This window comes from Podarcis liolepis, assembly GCF_965112155.1.
Source record: "Podarcis liolepis genome assembly, chromosome: 14".
Lineage (NCBI taxonomy): Eukaryota > Metazoa > Chordata > Lepidosauria > Squamata > Lacertidae > Podarcis > Podarcis liolepis.
In genome coordinates, this window is record NC_139569.1 from 18,823,302 (window position 1) to 18,848,806 (window position 25,505).

Here is a 25,505-nt window from a genome sequence, read left to right on the forward strand (position 1 = left end):
AGACCTGCGGAGAAGAATTGCTGGGATGCCTAGTTTTGTTTTGGGTTTTTTGAAAAAAAAAAGTTAACTGCACTGACAGAGTATTTTTTATTGCTAACCTACGCTTGACTCTGACACCTCCCCTGATAGGGTCAACACTTTAAGAAGTCCTGATACACCAGTTTGCCTTCACATATTCTACTCCACCGCCACCATGGAACCCCATTAAGAAATTTATGTACCTACTGGATGGCAGGGCAACCATGGGCAAAGATATACCAGGGACCAAAATGAGTTTTTCCTCCTGACTCTCAAAATAATAAAAAGGATATAGTGTGTGGAAACCCAACTTCCACCAACAACAAGCAAGAGGTGGTGACTCAAACAATGGTTAAGCCTTTCTAGTGCCATACCATACAAAAATAGTTCAAAACCAACACTTTCACAAATCCCTCAGCACTGTTGCCTGAGCTAGAAAGAAGAAGAAGAGTTTGGATTTGATATCCCGCCTTTCACTCCCTTTAAGGAGTCTCAAAGCGGCTAACACTCTCCTTTCCCTTCCTCCCCCACAACAAACACTCTGTGAGGTGAGAAAGACCAATAAATGCACCCATCCTGCTGTACATAAAAGATAAGCACCCATTGAAGCGCTGCAGATTTGGCTAACTGAGAAATACACTGCCTGCCAGACCAGCAACTATGCAAGCAACAAAATGCATTGCTGCGGATTTCTTTTCCTTAAAAAGGAAGTATGAATCCATTGCTGAGCATGCGAGTGTACTGCAGGACAGAAGGGGAACAAGAAGCCTGCTTTAACATTGCTGAGAAAAGCTCTGCAAAGAGATGAGAGCTGGGTTCAGGAAGAACAGATCTATAAATAGGTACAGGATAACCCAGCTAAGCTGCAAGTCTCAAATACCGTTCAGTAATATAGGACTACTTTCCAGGCCATGTGCTCCAGGAAATCTGCTTCATCTAGTCAAAAGCATAATGCACAGAAATTCCAGGTGTGAGACTTACACTGTCCAGAGGTTTCCCAAACTTTGGTATAACAGGCCACTAAGTCTGCAAAAGTGTTGGAGATGATTAAATAAAAAAATACAGTCTCACTGGAGGAATCTCATTCTTGCCTCCAAGGGCAAGAAACAGAGGTCAAAAGAACTGAGATGGGAGAAATTTTAAGGACTACTTTGACTCACAACATGGTTTTACAGGCCCGAGAGAGAGACCAAAGAAGAAAAAGTGGTGGCGGTGGGAGAAACCACTTGCCTGCAGCACTGATACTGAAACACTATGCTTTTCTGGATCATTGATTTCTTCCCACATTTATATCCTGACCTTTCCCCAGGGAGCTCAGGGCGGCAAAACCACGGATTTGCCCCCATTGATCCTCACAACCACACTGCAAGGTTGGCTAGGCTGAGAGACAGGGCCAAGATTACACAGCAAGTTTAAAAATTGAAGAAGTAGTATCTGAGCCCAGTTCAAAACCAACAGTTAACCCACTGCTCCACACTGACTCTGGCTGTTGTGTAAAGTGGTAAAGCAAACAGGGAAACAATTAAATGTTTGCTCAATCAAAACATATACCCAAGGTCATTTCACACATTAAGCTGGAAAAAACCAAGATTTGCCATGGAAGGTGAAGTCACAGCTAACCTCATTTCCCTGAGAAATGTACTATAGGACATGTTTGCCATAGTCACACTTTACACTTTTAAGGATGTGTGTAGACACACAAAGACTCATATAAATCACCAGGGAAGTAAACTTCACACTTTAAACTTTAAACATTGCTTGCCTAACCCAGGACTAGAGTGGAATACTCCAGCCTTAATAATGGTAATTTATTACTGGCTTTTCCTTCTAACAAATGGCTCATAAATCTTGTTCATTACGATTGTCACACTTCTTTCATACTTTCAAATACAGTGGACTGTATTGAGATTGCCCATAAATGATTCAATTGGTTAAGGCAAACAACCCTATTTACAATGTTTAGCTAGCAAAAGAAGAGTGACTGAATGCACCATTTACTGCCTTTAACTAAAAATGGTCTGGGCAGAAGACCAGAACCACACTAAGTGAAAATTAGTGTGGCTCCTGTGTTGGGCTCAGGAAAAAACAGGTCAAGCTCAGTCACAGGCCCACAGAGGTGGCCTTTCACAAGTCACAGAACTGGTGAAGACCCTCAGTAGAGTCTGCCCTTTACATGCTCCCTCTCATAGGAAAGATCTCACCAATCTTAACCATGGTTAAAGATTGGCAGGTTTTGAAGCTGGTTAAAAATCCCAGTAACAGCAAACCACAATCAGTGCTAGGTATTACTAAAAACAAGTTTTCTGGAAATTTTAACCATTGCGAAGGTTGAGGGAGGCAAGGAAAAAAGGGTACATGTAACCCCACAGCCCAAGAACTTAGCCATGTGTAAGAAAAAGCCACACTATATCTACACACCAACTCATTCTTTCAGCTCCCATTCCTCATCAATAAATTGGGAACAAGTCAACTTCCTATTGAACAGAATACACACATAGATAAGAACTATAAAGTTCTTTGCACACTAAAGCTGCAATAATAATTGGCTTCCCCCATCGTTTCTGAAGTATAAAGAACCTGTACCTGCTTGAGAACAAAAGCCTAGGGCTGTGTGTGCATGCTGGTGATGTTTTAATCGCAATCTACCCTCTGCCAAAAGAAAACCAACAGGTAAAGTAATATAGGTTCTAAGTAATTATATGCCTGTCTCACTGCAGTTTGTATGTTGATTTATTGTTTGCACAGGGCTGTGAAGATGAAAAACACCTAGAACAGTGCTGAACATTATTCAAAGTACTGGGTTCAGTGGCTTGCAAAATTCATGGGGACCAGAGGGGAGGCCACACAAAGACATGAAGTGGCAAAAATAAGATTTGCTAAATATTTAACAAGCAATAATGGGAACTGCAGAAAACAGAAACATACACACATCTAAAGAATATCTCTGCATTAGGGTGTGGGGAGGACCAACCCTCCCCATATAACTAAATACATCACTGCTTGAGTTAATCTAATTTGGGAGACCCAATGCTGCAACAACAATGGAAAAAGACAAATAGGGGATTTAACTAATAGAAACAAATAGTTAAGCACCTATTTTGCTTCCTTTTGTGGTTTTAACACATAATTACTACGTTTCAAGTGTTAAAGTTAATTATGCCTGCAAGAGCATTTCTAGAACAAATAAACTGATCTATTATGAAGCAATTTACTCCTTCCTATTCTCTGAACCATTTCCTCCCTCCCTTCCTTCCCCCACACAAGCACTTACAACAGATTAGGAGAAAGGAGACAGATAGGGAAGCTCTCCAGTCCCATCCATGCAAGGGGCTCTTCTTATTTCCTAGACCCAAAAGAGCATCCACAAGAGGAACACACTTGATTGCTGCCTCTGAAGTCCCCTCTTCAGACCAAGGCGGAAGCAGCAGCCAGCCCTCTGGTCTCTGTTACTACACACTCATCACTGATTACGAATCAAAGCGGTAACAAGCAGGCAGTACGGCAGGTCTTATTCGACTCTTCTCTACACCGGGACTGATTAAGAGCACCTGTGAGGTAAGTAGATCACAGAGTTTGCTTATCCTGTATCCTCCAAGACGAGATGTTCCCAAGTAGAGAGAGATGAGTGTGCCTTTCACAATGCATGCCAAGGGGGTGGGGCATCCCACTGGTCTAAAGCAGCTGCGTCCAGCCCCTAAACCCTATCATCCAGCTTTGTCCAGGGCAGTTGTTAGCCAAAGCTGGGAGTCTGTATTTGCAGAGGCAAAACCAGTAGGATGAGCCAAGTACAGTGGTACCTCGGGTTAAGTACTTATTTCGTTCCGGAGCACCACTTTAGCTAATGGGGCCTCCTGCTGCTGCCGCGCCGCCGGAGCACAATTTCTGTTCTCATCCTGAAGCAAAGTTCTTAACCTGAAGCACTAGTTCTGGGTCTGTAACCTGAAGCGTATGTAACCTGAAGCATATGTAACCAAGGTACCACTGTAAATACTTTGCCCAATCCCTTACTGTCCAAGGGTACCCATCTTTTCTATCTTAGGGACCAGGCACCACAATGGCTTGCCCTGAGTGTGCCCTTTCGGTACCACAGCCAATCAAGAACATAAGAGAATAAGAAAAACGTTGCTGGATCAGACCAGTGGCCACCCCGAAGCCTATGGGAAGCCTGCAAATAGAATCTGAGTAAAACAGCACTCTCCCCTCCTGCAATTTCCAGCATCTGGTACTCGGAAGCATACTTCCTTGACCCTGGAGGTAGAACATAGGCTTATCCTCTTTTAAAGCCATCCAAGTTACTGGCCATGACTGCATCTTGTGGGAACAAATTCAACCCTTTAATTAAGAAATACTCTCTTTTGTCCATCCTGAATCTTCCAACATTCTTTTTTATTGGATGTCCACAAATACTAGAGTCATGAGAGAGGGAGAGAAATTTCCCTCTATCCAAGTTCTCCATGTCATACACAATTCTATACAACTTTATAATGTCATATTTTACTCACCTTATCTCTAAAATAAAAAGCCACAAATGCTGTAACCTTTCCTCACAGGGGAGATGCTCTACCCCCTTGATCATTTTGGCTCCCCTTTTCTGAATTTTTTCCAACTCTACAATATCCTTTACAATATATACTACACAATGTTCCAAGTGCAGTCGATTCACTGTTCCAATTCCTGGAAAAAATGTTAACTTTCCGTTTGGGTCATTCCACATCAAATCAATGCAAAAAACAAGGGTTTCGCCACCCACCGTCTCGGATTTTGCTGAAACTTGGTGTACACCCTTCCCTTACGGTTGAAAGAAACCCCTTTAAATTTCCCCCCTCTATCTCAAACGGTTTTAATTTTATAGCACTTCAAAGTTTCATGAAATCTGTGTTTCTGTCCCTCTTGAGATCCTTGGTCTTGTGTGCATTTTAATTTTTTCTCCATAACCAATGATCAGATCTTTTTGAAATTTTACACAGAGCTCAATAACATGATGAGAATTTCAGGGAAAAATACAGCAGCACTCAAAGGTTTTATAAATGCCTGAAAAAATGTATAAATGTAGTTTTTTTGGTGGAAAAATGAGGTTTAGAAAACCTAAATTTTCAGCATGAGGGCACGATGGAATCAAAAGTTTTTGATGGTGAAAATTATTGCAAAGACATGCTCTTTCTCAACAAAGAATAAAATTTATGGGTCTCTTATGTCTTCTAACAAAATATTAAGTTTTTTGGACATCATGGGGGGAAAATGGCTACTGGGTACAACTTTCCTACAATCCTTAGCTGTAATAGAAAAAATTAATGAAACAAAGTTGTTCATCTTAAAAGCTAAAATAATATTGGTTATTACAAGTTGTTTTTGTTTTCAAAAGTGCAGGCTTCTTTTTCAGTTTGGGGGTATTTAAAACTATGAAAATTGGCTATATCATGAGCTCTGTGTAAAATTTATTTCAACCATAAGGGTACACCAAGTTTCATCAAAATCTGAGATGGTGGGTGGCATGACCGCATTGAACTGACGTGGAATGACCCATTTGCATGCGCAGAATGCCTTTCCTTCACTACTGACTGAGCAACAGCAGTCTGCCTCCACATATTTCAGAGAATTCAGAGAAGGACCAAATCTCAGTGGTAGAGCACCTGCTTTACACGCAGAAGGTCCCAAGTTCAATCTCCCAGGCATCTCTAGTTGGAAAAATCAGGTAGCAGATGCTTTCAGTGGAGAGTCATGTCCAGTCAAATGCAGAATTAATCTGACAGTTCCCAATATTCCCAAGGAACATGATTCCCAGAGCAAATGGCCTAGTTCCTTGGGTTTGATTTCCAGAACACGCCAACAAACATTTTCACTAAGGCAGCCCATGAAAAGGCCCACTGCAATAGTCAGGTTTCAAGAGGTGATGGTTGCTCTGTTCAAGCAAGCAAGAAAAGTTTGCAACATTTACCAAGGGACAGAAATACCCTGAAATCATATGGGCACAGTCATCCATGCTCTGATAACATCCAGGTTACGTTACTACAATGCCCTTTATGAGGACATAATTCATAAATGCTGGTTCCAGTTTAAAAATCCCAAAACTGAAGGCCCACCTGCTCCTGGATAAGTCTGTTGTTGAAACCTCTGTGGAATGCCCCACCTTCTGAGATTAGGTGGGTGCTTACCAGGGATAGGGCCTTTTTGGTGGTGTCACCTCATCAATGGAACTCCCTCCTGAAATCCATTCAACTACTGCCAACTTAATGGCTTTTATGAGCTAGGTGAAAACATTTATGTTTGCCCAGACACCTAATGGCTTCTAACCTGATTTACTGACTATTTTAGCTGCACTGCTGTTTTTAAGACTGTTTGTATTTACTGTTAATAATGTTCAGTTTTTACATGATAGTTTTATTTGTAATATATAGCCGATTACAACATTATTAAAGCAATATAATAATGTTGTAATCCACACAGTGATCCATGGTGAATGGTAGGGAGCATATTTTTTAGAAGATAAAGTTAACCGCAATTGCAATAAGAATTTTTAGGTGATAGCTTGAAAGACCAGAGGAAGCTGAACTGGAGAACTTCAAAGCACACACACCCTTAGATGCCCTGCCAATTGCTAGTAGCACTTAAGGATTCTCTGAGGAACTGGATACTATATTCTCAAGAGGGGCGGGATTGTCAAAACTGCATTACCAACACTTACATTTCACAAACATTCTGGAGGAGTGGCAATCATCTTCAACACAGACAGAATCACAAAAGCGAAGTGTTTTGTATTCAAAAGCTGATCAGCACCAAGGTCAGTTGAGTTAAAACTTTTGTTTCAAACATAAAAAACAGCAAGCTCTCAAGCACAGAGGAGGTAAATAAAAGGCTCCAGAAACTTCTACAAGCACCAACTCACCAGCCACAGGTTAACTAGAACTGTTACAAGTGACTGCAAAGAGACACTGCAAAAATAATTCCAGGGCAGTGTCCAGATCAGATTGGATCATGGACGTACAGCACATGTGAAAATAAGAAAACACACTCAGTTTCCTTGCTTGGAATGAGAACCACATGAATGACGGATCCTGCCTTCTCTTTAGAAAGTAGAGCAGGAGGTCTTAGGTATCGCTTTGTCATTCAACCTAGAGGTCTGATGAAGCCTTATGAATCCCATATCCTGTACTTTGAGCTAATGCTGAGACCTTGTTCTGATTTCTTGAATAAAGCTTTCAGATTTCCTCAAGCTACGAGCCTGAAGACTGCATCTGATACTAAGCAGGACTGTTCCTGCTTATGTTGTGTTTCTGAGGAAGGACCATAGCTCAATGGTAGAGAATCTGCCTTGAGTGCAGGAAATCCCAGGTTCAGTCCGTGATGACTAAGGAGAGGGTTGGGAGAAACTCCTGCCTAAAAACTCTGCTGCCAGTCAGAGTAGGTAATACTGAGCTCAGCGGACCAATGGTCTGACTCGGTATACAGCGGCTTCCTATATTTCTATTCCTATCTGAACCAACTTGCAATAAAACAAAAAAGGAAATTCTTATTAACACCTATAGAAAAACACTTTTGCTACCAATTTAGAAGCTGGAAGTTCATTCTGAGAGCTAAGCAAGCCGTCAGTGATTAAACAGAACCCAATACATAATTTCAACAACAACAAAATAAATAAATACTGTGCTCTACTAAGCCAATTAACATTATTCCAATGAGGGACATCAGGGCACCTCATATTTTCCAGTTTATTAGCCAACTGTGCGGGGATTTTCTTATTTTAGTGTGCTGTTAACGAAAGTGTGTGTGGGCTGGCATGGTTTGCCTCATTAGCTACCCAGCAACAATTTAAGCAACTCCCACACATGCACACACACATGCAAAAAGAGGAGGAGGAGGAAATAAAACCATCCATGGCCATGCCATTTAGCAGGGGTTGCCCCCTGCAGCTCAAGGATTACATTCAGCCCTTGGCCTAATTTCATGCAGGTGGAGGAAGCCTGGAGGAGAGGAGCAGGGGAGTAAAATAGAGGGAAGAGCCAAAACAGACAGACTGAAGCTGGGGAAGAAGCTCTCTGCAAGTGATCAAAAAAGTGGCAAGAATGGGGGGAAATGGTGGGGAGGAAAAGCCCTCAGCAAGGAATCAGTTCAGATCTCTGACAAGAGTGAACTGTCCCTTAAAAAGAGAGGGAGAGAGAAAAGAAGGTGTGAGAAAGAAAAAGTGGCAGCCTACACACTTTTAGCTCTGGTGTGACTATCTGCCAGAATACAGCCTGCATTAGAAAACCGGTTCCCTACACAGTCTCTACAGGGATTTCATAAGCTAGAAATCTCAACTTCTGGAGTTTTTTGCTCCTGTCCCTTATGACACACCTTCACTGTTTCACCTAGTCACAGAAGAAGAAGCCATTAAATCAGCTCCATAGCCACAAATGTTTCTTAAGTTGTTGAAACCAGATGCATTATATGATTGAAAGCTTTAATCTATGCAGTGGGGGTGTGCTATTAAATGCTACCAAGGCTTGACAGGAGAAGTCTTGTTAGAAGAAATCTTCGCACAAAAGAAAGCAACTTGGCCCTGCGTACTATGCTATTGCAGTCTTTAAGATCCATCTCGGGCTGTAACCCTATACATACCTGCAAAGGTGTTGGTCCCACCAAAATGAACAGATATATACAGGATGGCACCATCAGAGTCCTACTTTGACCATATAACTCACATAGGTTCATGAGTTCATCAAAACCATAAATTAAATTACATGACACCTAATGCCCAGGTGGCTTCCACTTCCACTGAACCAAGATTAAACCTTGCATTCAAATGCAGCAATGATCTGTGATCAAGCCAGCAACTCTGAACCACAAACCATGTTTGAAATAGGCTAGCAAGCCAGTGTTTATGTGAGGTATGGTTGAATGTATAGTTTTATACAATATCTGGACTGAGAAAAGTTATGGCAGCTACTCCACTTTGTTCCTTTTTTGGCAAACCATTTGTTGTCAAACCGATAACCCTGAAGACAGGCAAGCCTTCCTTGATGCAGTTCGGTCTTGGTGCACTTCTTCTGCAATAACAGCACAGCTCTCATCTGCTACAACTGGGTGCTGATTGGGTAAGCTACAGACCTCCCCATCTGAGGCTGTGCCAGTCTGTTCAGAGCAGCATTGTTGCTATTGCACATTCGCAGCCAAGAGATAAACATGACTAAGAGCCAGGCACAGTCTCCCTACAATATCTGCTGCACTGGGTTGCCCATGATTCAGCATTCAGGAACTCTGTACACTGCCAAGAGCAGCCATGGCAAAAACACAAGTAACAAGCCAACAAACAGTGAAGCCAAGTATCAGTGAATCTGACTCTAGATTTGGCCTTGTAATGTTAAGGGATATCTATGACTACTACACCATTTATTTATTTTTTACACAAGATACTGCAGTAGGAAACCAGTTTTTTCACTTCTTTTGTTTATTACTTTTTAGCACATTGTTTTTTTCTGGACTGTAATATAACTTGTTTTTTTAATAAAATAAAAAGGCAGTAGGAATGAAAGGCAAACCTTCACTTGCAGCAAATACAGCTTCTCTCTAAAGAAGGCAAGTTAGAGTTTCCACTTTTCACTGAGGTAGTAACACTGTCTCTGGGCTACACCGTTTCAGACTGCACATTCTCTGTACATAAAAAACTAGCATGCTATGGAGAAAGATTTGGCAGAATCCTTCCCCATGGCACGCTGGCTTTCTATTTGCAGGAGTATTTATGAATGCTGGAGCAGTCAGTCATGCGACAACCCCCCCCCCATCCAGTCTAAAGTGATCCAGCCCAGACACAAGGTTACTATCTCAGTGAGAACTATGCCTCAAATACAGACTAGTCTAGAGAGACAGACCAGGGTCTAAATTCCAACTAGACCATGAAACTAAGTAGCTTTGGGCTGGCATCTGTTTCTCAAGATAGCCTACCTCAAGCAGTTGTTTGTGAGGTTAAAATGGAAACTTCTGCTGCTTGAAGAAAGGATGGACCAAAATGTGATAAATCATAAAAGTGATACTTTGGACCATAACCCCAAGCCAGGGACAGAAAGGCGTTATTTCCTAGGACAAAGTATTGTACAAAAATGAGGGAAATATTTCATAGCTGAGGAGTTACAGATGAAGCAGACTTGCAGAAATTCAAATCTGTTGTTTTTCCCCTTTTTCACTTAAATTCACCCACAAGAGTAAAAGTAAATTAAATCTAAATTGCTAAATTCAGTAATGCTATACTTTTCCCAAGTTTCCAGAATCCAATATGATCTATAATCAGAAATGCAAAATAAAAATAAAAATAAAATTCTAAGTCAATACTGTATGTGTTCCTGGTTCATCTCAGGTGCACTTGTGATCAGCATTCATAGTGCTGAAGTTTAGAGGGCAACATGACCATACATTATTAAGGAAGATAAGGAAAGCCAACATAACAGTAAAAGGTGGGGCTTGTTCTAAAGCAGCACAGTGTTGCCAAAAAGTCTGTTTATGAAGTTATGTATGAGGAAATAGCTTGGGGCACCAGCTATACAAACAGGCAGTCTAAGAAGAAATAAACAGGCTTCTCATTTGCAACACGAGCTAGTTTATGGAAGAGTAATACACCAAATTCTCTTGGGGGGGTGAACAAGGAACAGATACTAGTCTAGATGTAAAGCAGCAGTGGCTGCATCAAGACATGCAGCAGAATGAGGCGAGACCGAGGCAGCAGAATGGGCAGCACCAATTCTGATTGAAAGTTGCTTTAATGCTGGCCTGTGTTCGTTTTGTTAAAAATCTTTGCAAGAAAGAAGCTAACGCAGCAGGGAGAAAGATTCTAACCACCCCTTTGCACACTTTACTTGTTTTCTACGCACAGGGTGTTTGTAATGTAGGAAAACATTCAGACAAGTCATTCCCTTAATTGCAGTCTTAAGTGGCACAGCCCATCCTTCCACTTTATCCTGCTGCATGTCTACATGGGAATTTGTCATCATCTCTTTATATTTCCAACAATCACACACACACACACACACACCTCTGCAACTTAAATATCACATGTGGATATTTATTGCACATATGTGCTGCTCTTCTTTGAGGACAGACGTGGCACATAGAAAGGTATTTCGTATCCCACAACCATGGAACACTCACTCTTTAGAATTTCATTGAGCCCAATTGGCTTTCAGAACCTGCTCAAGATATATTTTGGGGGAAATGTAAATGAATGAAATACATGGGAGGCAAATATATTTCCCCCCAAAGGAGTCCTTCACATTCCTAGGGTTAGGCTACACATACACACATAAGATCACCCAGCCTCACAGAGCCAAAATCCCCAGTCTCCATTAACACCCTCACACAGCAGATGATCTCATAAGATCAGGCATTATTCTTCCTCAGAATTTGTTATCAAATCGTCTCTGGAAAACTCAAAACTACAAATATGACAGTAGTTTGTCTTGTCTATTTGCAAGGAAGATGCCAAGATTCATATGAGCCTTGCTGCCCATCATAATTATTGTAAAACTGCTCTACATCCTTTAAAAAGCACAAATCCTTTACTTTTGCCTCAACATATGTATGAAGTAGGTAATGAATATCCCAATTTTACATAAATAGTAGTGAGACTGAGAATAACTGATCAGGAATTGAACCCACTTCTTTCAGGACTACTTACTGGACCACACTGGTTCACAGCTCTGTTTATGTCCATATGTTGTGTACAAAGCTATACTCTGTTCAAGACAGATGGATGCCGCCAACAACAACTTGTTTTACAATACACTTTATGAGGTAGTTAATGTAATAAAGAAACCTTGTTTCTGATCCCAGTGTTTCAATATTGCTGTCATCTCCCAACTCAAATCGTTCACTATGTTATAATTTCCTCCTTGCTGTCCTAGATTTCAGACGGCTGATATCTCTGAGAGGGCTGGTCTCAAGCTGGCACAGAGGTAAGGTTAACTTTAGACAGAGGAAGGTGACAATTTAATTAAGAACTACCATATGCATACAAAATGGAACAAAAGGCTCCACCTACCACAAGCACACCATCTCTCACAAAAGCAAGAGAAGGCTTTTCATATTGGCAATTTCTCTCTCACACAGACAGCGAGAAATCCTAAGTACTATGGGCTGAATACAAAATAGAGTGTTACTTCATTAAAACTCAAACAGTGTATTACAAAAATAAAGACAATAGGGCAAACAAAATCCCAAATACATCTCCCAAAACAACCAAGTGCAACTGAAATCACACCTTCTTCCAGGGTAAGGGTTATATTCAAAGCAGGATCATATAAGGGCTCTAGGAAGGTCATTACAACTCAAAAGGGTCATAAATAGGGAGCCACAAGTTCTTCTTGGCAAAGCAAGTTACTTTCCAACAAGTCACAACATGAAAACAGGATTGATAGTATGTGGAAGTCCAATCAGTGATAACAACAACAGAGACTGGTTAGTGAGCAAACTGTTACCACCATCAATTAGTAGCAGTGCTAGGTGTGAGCAGAAGAGAAAGTGAACACCTGTGAGAGGGAAGAACATCACCAGGAGGGGAACTAGTCAGTTCCATGGGAATTCATTTAGCAGTAGCACAGGCTTTGCAACCATGGGCCCAGCAACCAACTTCTCCCTTTCTATACCAGATTTTCACACATCTTCATCCAAGACTAGATGGCAAGTTCCTACAGAAAACCACTTCCCCACAGACATCAAACAAATAAAACCAGTTAGTGCCCAGCATACTCGATTAGTTCCTGGTTCACTTGTGAATCAGATTCAGAAAGCTCTGGAAGACTCTGCTTGCTTCTGTGATAACCAAGATGAGCAGATTACAGGTGGATGGTTGCAAGATGAAGGACAAAGAGCCCTAGATTCCAACTAATGACTGGTGGCATGAAAACTCACTTCAATTGAAGACAAAGCTCATCCTAGCAAAACAACACTTGCTACTCTGGGAAGCAAAGGAAGAAGAAAATCCAGATTGTCCAGAACAGTACAAGATCAAAGTGAATGAGGTCTCTACAGCTCAAGCCACTGGGGTTTGTTAGGGGTGGGGTGGGGCAAAGGGGTCAACCCATTATGCTGTGGAAGAACCAAATTTGACTCTGAGTGGCATAAACCACATCAGTCTATATCCAGTTAGTCCCTCTGCTACTCTTCTTTGTATCAGACTGCCCCTAAGTATTCCTCCCACATGCTGGCAGGTAAAGCAGCAAATGGAACCTCAGATTCCTCCCTTTTATGGCCAGCCACTTAAAACTTATCCAACTCAATGATGTTTGCCTGAGCTGGTTGACCCAAGGTCTTATATGCTCCCATAGCAACACTCTGGTGCACAGACAGCACAGCTAAGGTCACCTAACAGCAAATTGTGGTGAAAGGCAAGCAGAACACAGCATACATATACAGGAGGTAGATATCGGAGAAAGTGAGAAATAATTCCACAAAACCACCCATTATTTGGACTGTTCTATGAGACGTCTAATACAAATGGGCTTTGAATTCTGGCTGATTTTGATATTCTTTGAGGCAAATTTGAGCCTTAACTCCACTGTATCAATATATGCTGTGAACTATGGATTGAAGTCTGGTCTTAACTAGAAAGTAGTAAAGGACATCCAAGTTATATTTTATAATAATAATAATTTATTACTTATACCCTACCCATCTGGCTGGGTTTCCCCAGCCACTCTGAAAAGTTTTGGCTAATGCTGCTTACAGCAGGCTTGCCTTTAGTCATCAGCCTTATCCAAACTTCTGTATCTACTATGCGGTTCCTCCCACTACATCATCTACATATTTTCAATTAACCCAAGCTTGTTTTATTATGCCATCATTTTAAAATGGTTCAATAAAAAGCATCCTCTTATCTTTTTTGTATGTCTCACTCTAGGTATACCAACAACCACAACCAAATTAGAGATCTGCTGCTTGAGATACCCTAACTATGAACTTTTTGTCTTCTTGGATCTCTTTTTCAAAAGTCATCATGTACAGTACAGTGGTACCCTGGGTTAAGTACTTAATTCGTTCCGGAGGTCCATTCTTAACCTGAAACTGTTCTTAACCTGAAGCACCACTTTCGCTAATGGGGCCTCCCGCTGCCGCCACACGATTTCTGTTCTCATCCTGAAGCAAAGTTCTTAACCCGAGGCACTATTTCTGGGTTAGTGGAGTCTGTAACCTGAAGCGTATGTAACCTGAGGTACCACTGTATTTAAAATATGGGTGCAGAGTTGTGTAACCAATGCAATTAATGGCAAACATCAGATTATATGCCATGAGACTCAGAAAGGTTCATGCAAAACACAGTTATGTCTAAACCCTGATCTAGATATTATTTGTGGAGTCCAAAGAGAAGAAAAGTACTAGATATTCAAGGTGATACAAAACAGGCCTTCCTCTCATCCCAAATTCATTATTCAGATTCATTTTTTAAAAAATTGCGACCAACCCTTGCCCAGAAGTTCTTAGTAGGTACAGCCATTTTACAAGGTTCATGGTCTCAAAGTAGCCTCAAGCTAACACAACTCCGAACAATCATCCACATCGCCAAACATATGTTTCCCTACAAGCAACTGCTGATGTTTTTCAGAGGAAAAAAAATTATTTGAAAAGTTCATTAGTAACAATGAATGGATGCCAACTACAAAATGGAAAGTTTGACCATTTCAAAATGTTTAGTTTTCTTTACTAAATAAAACAAATATTTCCAAGCAATTTGGATGTTTGTATGTTTTCATGAATGTGTGCACTCTTATGTAAACTTTCACCTAATGTATGCAGTATCTAGTTGAGACACCTGTATTGCAGGGGGTTGAACTAGATGGCCCTCAGGGGTCCCTTCCAACTCTACTATTCTATGACTCTGCTAAACTAGACCACTCTACAGGGTGTCACAAAAATGTTCAGTGTAAATTGATTTTTTTTGGATGCAAATTACCCAAACTTGCACAGCCCCCCCCCCTAGAAAACCCACATTCCTGGCAGCTTCCTAAAGAATGACAACGAAGTGTGGGTGTGGGTGCATTTGTGAGAGAAAGTGCCAAGGCCAGCAGGAAGAACAGCTGGCTCCTTCATCAATGAGCCATAGGGCTGCTGGTTCTTAGAACCACCACTATGGCAGAATGCTTCATTTCATCTGGAGCATGCCTTCTGTCCCTTCCCAAGAGTTCAGGAGGACAATATTTAGCAGGTGTGGGTTTTCCTTGTCACCGCCACATTGTTCACTTTTCAGAAATGTCTTCTCAAAGATTGAAAAAGAGCAGAACTACCAGCAATTCCTAGTAATTGAAGGCTTGATATCAAGTGAGTAGTGAATGTGTAAATCTATTTTAGAAGAAAACCACATTTGTGGCTTTTCGAAGAATAATAGAACTGTAGAGTCAGAAGGGACCCTGAGGGTCATTTAGTGAAATTCCTTGCAATGCAGGAATCTTCTGCCCAACGTGGGGCTCGAACCCATGACCCTGGGATTAAGCAATCATGTCACAGTTAGTCCTCAGTTTCTGATGCACTGAGTTACAAATCAATAAATAAGAAGGGGAGTGACAATTTAGACTAGATACAAGAGTTTAATTTTAATTTCCCAAACACTCTGTGTACAAGGTAGCCAATGCTACCTTGTTCTTCTGGTGTGTACTCCTGTTATGATACAGAACTTCATTCTGTATTTCTAATCTGTTTAAAAGTGCTTCCCAGAGGAAAGCAGTAAGCATTTTAAAGTCCAGTCACATGCAGCTGTAATGAAGCCACACCCCTCCAAAATAGTAGAATTAGCTTGCCTCTGCTTCCCAGAGACAAGTATTTCCTTTATGGAAAGACTGCTACCCCCATCTCCACTGCAAACAGCAAACTTCCCTCTCTTGACTCAGCAAGCTGCATCTAGCTACAAGGTCTGTACTTGCTATCTGCTAGTAGTAAAGTGTTTTTTCAACCTGTATTTGCAAGTTGCAAAAGACACAAATGGACAAGAACTCAAAAGCCAGATTCCTATCAATGTTTGTTCCACTATTGTCCAGAGAAATAGAAGAGTGCAAGGGAACAAGTTACTCTCCCTTCCCCATGCCCTCTCTCGTCTTCTTTCAAATGAATAATACTTAGCACACTTACATAGGGACCGATATCTTAAAAGTGCTGTACTTACAGATCAGCTAGTTAATGTGTCACTTGGCAGAGTATTTATAAAGATTTACCTTCCTTGTAAACCTTATTTAATGGGGGCGGACAGATTTTTCAGCAGCAAGAGAATAGGGTGGAGAAGCCTGTTATCTTTTGGAGAGATAAGGCCTAGGCTAGCCTGGTAATTAGATGGGAGACTACAATAAGTCTGAGGCTTTAGCTGGAATGCTGCTCTCTGGACAAGGTGAGCCTTCAGGAAATGTGTTGTCTGAAAACTAGTATGGTGTATAAGTGTCTCAATTATTAGATTATAAATTCACATTTCAGATATCAGATCAGCCCCAGGCAGTAGTCCCAGGTAAGCCACAATCTCTTAAGCTTCAGTTCTCCTTTCCAATACTGTACAATGTCACAGGGTTATTGTAAAGCTTATTAGACTAAGAATAATTTGAAAGATCCTGTAAAAAAACAAATGAAAATGCAGAAAGAAGAACACAAACCCCTGAAAATGCCTGGATGTCCATTGTAAGGAATCCATGAAACAGTCCGAAGGCAAATGATACAGCTACTTGGGGAAACTAAGCAAGCCTGTCTGGTTTGTGACTGGAAAGCTCATGTTTTTTTAACTTAATTATTCTATGGTTTTATTGCTGTACCCCCCCCCCCGTGTGTGTGTCAGACAGAGAGAGAGAAATCAACATACAGATATTCAAACAAACAAACAAAATATTCAATAAAATGGATATTCAAACAAAAGATATAATGAACTGAATAAAACAATAATGAAGTTAGGGGTCCTGGGTAATTTATTACATTTGCACCCCTTTCCCAAATAATAGACTACCAAACACAGGTATTTGTTTATTTTTATTAGATTTATATACAGTCCATCAAAAGATCTTAGGGCAGTTCACAAGAAAAAAGACACAAGAGAAAACCAGAAATAAATAGTCAAAACAGAAGAAACAAAACAGCAAAAGAAAGCACACACATTTAAAAGGCTGTAGAATATTAATCCACCAAAGGCATGGCTGAAGAGGAATGTTTTTGCCTGGTGCCTAAAAATATATAATGACAGTGCCAGACAAACCTCCCTGGGGAGAGCATTCCATAAATGGGGGGTCACTGCAGAAAAGGCCCATTATTGTGCTGTCACCCTGCAGACCTCACATGGAGGCGGCACTTGAAGAAGGGCCTCAAATGATGTTCACAATGTCAGGAGAGTTGGTCCTTGAGGTACTGCGGTTCTGAGCTATTTCAGGCTTCATAGGTCAAAACCAGCATTTTGAATTAGGCCCTGAAACTAATTGGCAACCACTGCAGTTGGGGCCAGGATTGATGTAATATGCTCAAACTGTCCTTCCCCAGGGAGCAACCTGACCACCGAATTCTGCACCAGCTGGAGATTCCAAACCATCTCCAGCAGTCGTCCTACATATAATGTGTTACAGTAATATAACCAAAAGATTACCAGAACATAGATAACGAAAGTTAGGCTAACCCTGTCCAGAAAGGGGCGCAGCTGTGCCTCCAGCTGAAGTGGATGAAAGGAACACCATGCTGCTGAGGCCACCTGAGCTTCAAGGAGTACGCCCAAGCTACATATCCGCTCCTTCAGAAGTAGTGTAACCCAATCAAGAGCAGGCAACCTCTCATCCACCTGATCTAGGAATCCACTCACTAACAGTGTCTTAGTCTTATCTGGACTGAGCTTCAGTTTTTTGGCTCTCATCCAGTCCATTACCTAGATAAGACAACCGCCTGGCACATTCATTCAGGTCCTGGCAGATGTTGTTTCAAAGATGGGTAACATCAGGTGTCTTCAGAATATTCCTGGGACCACAATAGTGCTTTGTTTATGTGAATGAAAGAAACATGGTTTTATTGTCAGCAGGTATTTCTGAATAACACTAAGCTATTGCCTCAGATGCAGAAGGCTACAGGCTCAATTTCTCACATCTCCAGTTAAAGAAAAGAGCTTTGCTGCTTTGTAAGTAGAGCTGGACTAGATGGATCACTGGTCCATTTTTTTACAAAGTAGTTCCATGCAGGCAAACATCTAGAACTGGGCAAACAGCTGCAAAAAGAACAAACAAAACTATTTCCTTGAAATGGCTTCATAGCCACTTGGATACAAAAAAGGGCAATGTGATCTGATGGTAGAATTTTTCAGGTTTCTATTTTCAAAAAACCATCGACTACGAACATCTTCCACACACATACCCTTCAGCAGCTTCCCAGATAATGGAAAAGCCTCCCAGGCTTAAAGCCAAATACTAGCACTAAGAACCAGTTAACTGGGAAAGCCACAATCTCCCTTCTGCCAAATCAGAACAGCTTCCCAATCACCGAAGTTATGTTAGCTAGATTTAAAGCAGAAAGCATACACTGCCCCTGAGCCAGACATCAACTTGCCTGCCCTTCTAATTACATCAATATAAATGCATTATCTTTGCTGTCAAAGTTTGGCTTTCACTAAAATAGCAGCAGACTTATGCAATGTAAAACTCAAAGGCGGGGACTGCAATCTAGAAATCCTTTCTTTAGGCCAATTGCAATCTGGATCCTACTCTGTTCCCCACAAGCCTCTTCAGTCTCACACTGATTTCGGAAGAAAAGCCTCTGTGTGTCTAACAGAACAATAGCAATAAGAGAAGCAATAATAATGCACAGCTACTCCTTTCCATTCTTTTCCTGTGTCAGGAAAGAGCACTTCAGCACTTGGTATTTCCCTTCATTGAAGCTTCAATGAATGGGAGACTGGAGAAAGCAAGTCTACATCCTCTCTCCTTTTGTCTCCTTAACGGTAGCCTAACCATCAAGCAAATGATAGTGAATGCAGGTAAAAACAAATATTCTTCTTAGAAGGGATTAGCTACCCAGGAACCAGCCCCACTATGAGGCTAGCATACCAAGATATATTAGATATAAAGCTAGCCTGAAAACAGCAAGTCACAGGTCAGGACAACACAGGAAAAGCTTATTGGGATCTCAATGAAAAGGACTGTTTAAGGGCAACCAGGAACCCCAGCCTTGCTAACTAACTACAAGCAAGTAGAGCCAATTCACAGAGGTTTTACTATTTATTTGTATTCCACACTTCAATGAGGCGAGACGATCTCTCCCTTTGATGAAAGCAACCCTTAGCACTGGTACTTTATGGCAATCAGTTTTAGCTTATAATTTTTAACTGCTGCCTCCTGCATCATTTTTGCTGCATTAACAGCACCAAAGTGACCTATCCAGGGTGCAAGCCTGGGCGGTGTGTACGGAGGTCTTGGGCTGCACACAGGACAAGACCCCCCCCCCTCCTTGGCATCACTGGTGTGGTCCAAAGGAAATGAAAACAATACATTTTGCACCAGTTTGGCCAGAAGGAAGCATACCCCGGTCAATAACGCCATGGTGCACCTGCAGCAGCACAACCTTCATCTGCCCCAGAGCTGCAACAAAACATGGCTCTTCCATATTGGTATTTACAGCCACAGCAGGTAGTATAACTCTCCAACAGTTTGGCTTCACCCCCAAAGGCACACTCTTCCATTGTCTCACGAGACAGACATCAACCAACCACAATCCAAAGGAAAACTGGCTTCCAGACAGGTAGCAGCACTTGAAATTCCAAATAAAATGAAAAGCAAAAGGTTTCTTGGAGAACAGGGTTATCCACAGGCCTGGATCCAGCTATAATGGAGAGGTGCCTGGCTACTACTACCCTTCCCTTTGATGACCGCAGTGATGTCAGCGGATAACTGAAATGAAGAGACTCTCAACGAATCTGGATCTTAGGCATCACGGAGTTCTGACCTACTTTACCTACACACCTGTCAGCAACAGCAAGAGTGACAAAGTGGTTAAAAACCTGAACAGGAAATGGAGAAACCTACGTTCAAATCACTACTCAGCCATAAAGTCCACTGAGTGAACTTGAGACAATCACCTCCTCTTTCATCCTCACAACAACTCTATGAAGTACGTTAGGATATGAAATAATCAAATATGCCACCTAGAGCTCTTTGAAGGATAGCAATAAGGTATGAAAGGGGAAGAGGGAGGAGACACCAACAATTTCTTCCTTTCAGTGCCACAACAAGAGTTCAAGCACATTATGGCATTTCCATACATAGAATTGGGAGAGTTGGAAGGGACCACAAGGGTCATCTAGTACAACCCCCTGCAATGGAGGGATCTTTTTGCCCAACATGTGAGTCTTTCTTGCATTATGTAAGAATCTGATAAATTGGGAGAGAACTCAAAAAGAAAACAAAATGTTCGGTGCATCCAAAGTACAAACCACATTTATATAAGGAACTAATTTAACCTCAGATGTGGAATGCCCTTTGAAGTCCATTGTCCAGACTCTGAATCTACCCAAATGGCACAGTTGCTTGTTCTTCAATGTAAGCAATCTAAAAAGGAAACTGAATGGAGAAGCTGGAGCTCTTTCCATCTCTAAAAGGTCCCTGACCACTTCAAGCCCAGCTTGCTTCCCTTTTTGTAACAAGTCAGTATTTTAATTTACTTCCAAATAAGCAAGCTTAGGATCAAAGCTCCACCGTGTTAATGGGGCTTATTCTGAATTTAGGCTGCATAGTTAACTAAGCTTAGTACAAATGACACTTAAAGCTTAAACACAGCTTAGGCGCTAGATATGTTTCATGGGTCTATGAAATGTTTATTTGCCAGTTCAGGGTTATGTCTTCTGTACTCCCTATTTAAAAGAAAATACCAGGGAGTGGGAGAATAATAATAAAGAATTAATGAATCACATTGAAAACATTCTTCCTATATAATTCAACAAGAAATCAGGCTATGCTGGCGATTAAACCACTAGCCCAGAATTGGAAAGAAACAGGGTAGACTTTGTCCAAAGACAAAACAACAAGACAAAAAGAGTTGAAGACCTTCATGCTCCCTTCCAACTCTACAATTCTATAGGAAAATATCCAGGTGTACTATGAGTAGAAGTGTCAGAAAAGGAACTAAGACAGAATCAAAGATTTCAAGTCATTTTTAAGAAACAAAACAAAACAAAACAAAATTCTCACAAAGCAAAACCCGTTATACAATACTGTATATGCTACAACCAGACACACAATCAATAAATGGTGAAGGGCCAGGTTTTAAATTTCCAAAGCAAGAGAAATGGAGGACAAAGAGGAAGCACAGTACTCCACTATAATGCCCAAGATGCAGCATTCACTACACCCATAACTATGCTGACACTAAGTGAGCACCACCACAAATCAGGATGGCGCCACAACAACACATGGGCACCGCCTCACTGCTGCAGGGCTCTTGTAATGTTTGTTTTTATTTAGAAGAGAACAGACACGTCAGACTAAACGCTAGGTTTCATGGTATAGATACATCCATTCATCACATTTGTATCCTGCACTTCCTCGTAAGAGCTCAGGGCAAGTCACATATATTTATCCCTTTTTGCCCTAACAACAATTCTGTGAAGTAAGTAAAGCTCAGAAACAGTGATTATACTTAAGGAGACACAGTTGAGCATCGTCAAAGAGCAGTGATGTGATCTCAAGAGTTCCCGCTCAGCAGTTGAATGCTGTCCACTATGTAACTTTGGCTCAAGTTCACCACTCATCTTGAACTATGTAATCACTGGTGCTTTTGGATTTCCACCCCACAACCCACCACGCGCCATTTATGGCTACCTGCATATTTTCTTCATGACACAGACATTCACTGTTCCTTTTCATTACTGGAAAGCCAAAAAAATGCATTTTGAAAAAACACACAACTGAACAAACACAGTGCCTTTGTTTACACAGCACACTAAAGCAGCTTTGTATGTAGGGGTGCATTAATATTCAGTGAAATATATTGAAGGTTTACACTGATCACAACCTCGAACCCCCCTGCAAAAAGCCTACCCAACAAACTTCTCATAATGCACCATTACCACATATCTGAACAATATTCTGCAATACTAGCTGTAGGAACAACCAAGGTAAACCAGAATTTGTTTAAAAACAGATTGTTGTCAGTGTTAGAAAATAGCCAGGTGTGTTTTGCGACTGGCGCAGGTCCAATTGTGACTACGTGGAGATCTCTGGCCACCAGGTTGGCGACTGGGGAAAGCAAAATGTCACTTAGAGAACGATCTGAAAGATTTTCCTTGGAGCTTGATTTTTTTTTATTCTAGATTGTTTTGTTAGATGTTTTAACCACTTTGAGATTCGTTCTTTAAAATACAAAGTGGTATAGAAATGAAAATAATAACAACAACAACAAACCCCACTAAGGGAACAAACAGCGCCTAGGCATGCCATTGTGGTGACCATAACCTAGGCTCAAGGTGCAATTTGCTGGTTAGATTATATATCTGAGTTTCTAACGCTGATTGTTGTCCTGAGGTAGCATGTGAGAATACTAAAACTGACATTAGAAATCAGCATATCACCCATCCACTAAAATTCAGGCATAAAAGACAACAGGGCAGGGATAACAAGGCATTTCCACCAACTGTGGATTCCAAACCGGAAACCTAAACTTCATTCATTCAACCAGAGACATTGTCCCCTGTCCAGCACAAGGACAGGGGACCAAGAATCTTATATTGCACTTCTGCCTCTGCCACTGAGTCACTGTTTGACCTTAGACCAAAACACTACTTCAATCCAGTGCATCTGTTTCCCTGTCTTATTGGCGCCAGCAACACTTCCTTGCCTCAAAGCAGGATTTCTCCTGTTTGAGAAATGCACAGTTCTTCAGAAGAAACTATGATTAACACTGTTGTGGTACAATTAATAAAATTCATTAAAGAGTAGAGCAAGGATTCAGTGCAACCCTCAAAAGTGCCTGTCTTCTAATTTATAAGACGTTTTGAAAACAAATATATACAGTCATCAACTCCAAGAGTCTTCAAAAGGATAGGCATAAAAAAACCAAATCACTGAGAACACTTTACACAAAGACATTCACAGACATCCTAGACAACCAAGTGCATATTTAGATATGTTTGCATCTTACTGCTTCCAAGTGCTTTTTATTCCAAGGCTTATTTGGGTGATTAAAACATGTTGATTTCCCAATGTTCTAGGGCAAGTTCTTTTTTAAAAATTTAAAGATTGACATACATTCATATTTTCCTAGAAAACCACACTCTACTCAGCATTACTCACATATATAATGCATAAGAAATTCTACAGGAACCACGTCCCCCTCTGACTTTTTGTCCATCGATCTCATGTTTTGTGCCCCTATAACAGTACAGGAACTCCAACATGGATAAGCTCAATGGGGGTAGGGAGGAGAAAGTAAAACTCATTTTCATTATTGTGACGCCACACAGCATTTTTAAAGAAACCACCTTCTATGCTTCAAACTGTTATCCAGGGGTTAGTGTTTGAGTCAAAGAGGGCAGCAAAGAGGGGAAAATCTCTCCAAGATATGACTAGTTCAAACAGGATTTTTATTTATATAAAATTACACTGCTTAATATAAAAGTCTCTAAATTGTTTACTTGAAGATTAACAATAATGCAAGAACATTCAATAACATTTCTTAAAAACTAGATACAAAGTGCAACTGTATATCACCAATAACATTGAGTAGCTGAGGTCCGGCATGCGCCAAAGCGCATCGCTAGTTAGGAGTCCCCTCAGCATTGCACCCCCCATGGTTGTCTAGAAAGGTGGGCAGGAGGGCGAGAATGTCTCGCACCATCTCAAAACTTCCCAGGCACTCCACAAGCAACATACAGAAGACCTAGGGAAGCACATCCCTCACTTCATGAGGAATACCCCGAAAGGTTGGAAGCAGTGGGAGATATGATGCACACTGCATTGTAGCAGAGAAGAACTGAAAACTAGGTGCACATCAGAATGGGACTAGGAAGGGGACCGGTCCCTCGATAAGTTAATGCTTGCTCTCCAAGGCTCTGGGACAGTCTCTCAGATCAAACCCCAAAATGCTTCCTCAGGCACCCTCAACCAGTTATGGGAGTCTGTTGAGAGGTCCTTGACTCCTGGACAAAACCGTCATCTCCAAAGTGGTCCCTAACTATGGAACAACCTCCCAAGAGAAATTCTTCTGACCCAACCCTCTTAATAAGTTTTAATTTGATCAGACGGTTTTTTAATACGTAACTTCCAATGTTATGTTTTTCATCTGTGAATTCTGAAATAGTTTTTACAACAATGTTTGTGTCTGCACTTGTTCTTGTGGTTTTCATGATGACGTTTTAACTATCTGTCTGCTTTTTATTGTTAGCATTGCATTTTAAAAGCAAAAGAAAAAATCTTGTGAGCCTTTCTCCACCTCAAATTTGATGATGATGTTGATGATGATTAGTTTTAAGAGGCGGGATATAAATATTAAAACAAGCAAAGCAAACAGAGAAGCAGCAGCAGCCTCTGGGCCAAAAGGGGTGTGTGCTCACATTGAGTCTCAACCTCAGTGGTGGTGGTGTGCCCTCTGCTGTGAGCTATTTATTCATTTTCTTCCATTTATATCCTGTCTTTCTTCTATCATGAAACCCAAGGCGGCATACATGTGGCTTCCCAGGCAGTCTCCAATCCAGGGACTAAACAGACCCAGAACATTAGTTCCATTATTTTTGTTTTGTATTTGAAATTCATATAGTGTTCCACAACATTAGGGCTCGTTTGAGCACCTTCGGCTTCTAAACTGGTGTTTTAATTTTGGGGGTGTGACAGGCTTTATCTTTGCTGTTACCCATGTTGCTTTTCATTTCACGGTGCATGCCTGACATTTGTTTTTTTTATAATTACTGCATGCCAATTATGACAAAACATGTTACATGATGGGGTGGTCCACAAATACTGTTCAGCCAGTGCGACGAAGCAGTTAATAGCATTATATAGACTATGACATGGGTTCAAATGCCGCCGCCCCCACCCCCCAACTCTGTCATGAAGCTCGCTGCATGACCTTGAGCCAGTCAGTACCTCTCTGCCTTAGCCTACCTCACAGGGTTGTTGTGAAGATAAAATTGAGGGGGTGGGTGGGTTAGAACCATGCAGGCCACCTTCAGCTCCTTGACAAAAAGGCAGGGATAGCAATGTAATAATAAAAATGAACAAAACCCAACAGATACAGCTTACGACAAAATAATGAACCAAAAATGAATGAACCAAGAACAGAAGTGGGGCTGAGGGGGAAAAGCGGATATCCCTCTTAGAGAGATTATTATGGAGAAGGAATGAGGAAGCTTTCATTTTTATTCGTGTGTGTTTGACTATCTCTCGCCTCATTAAAAAAAAAAAATAGGGAAGGGGCGACTCACCTAGCCCACCACCACACGCCCCCCCTCCAGTACGCGCACGCGCGCCTCCCCCTCACCGGGGGCGCGCCTTCCCTTCCCCCACATTCTCTGCCCCCCCAACTCACTCTCTCTCGCGCGCTCTTTG

The 25,505-nt window shown here is 41.3% G+C and overlaps 1 protein-coding gene across 2 annotated transcripts in view; it reads right to left on the reverse strand.

Moving 5' to 3' along the window:
- Positions 1–25,505, reverse strand: part of CAPN15 (calpain 15) — a 102,254-nt gene that overhangs the window by 76,464 nt on the left and 285 nt on the right. The window lies entirely within an intron of this gene.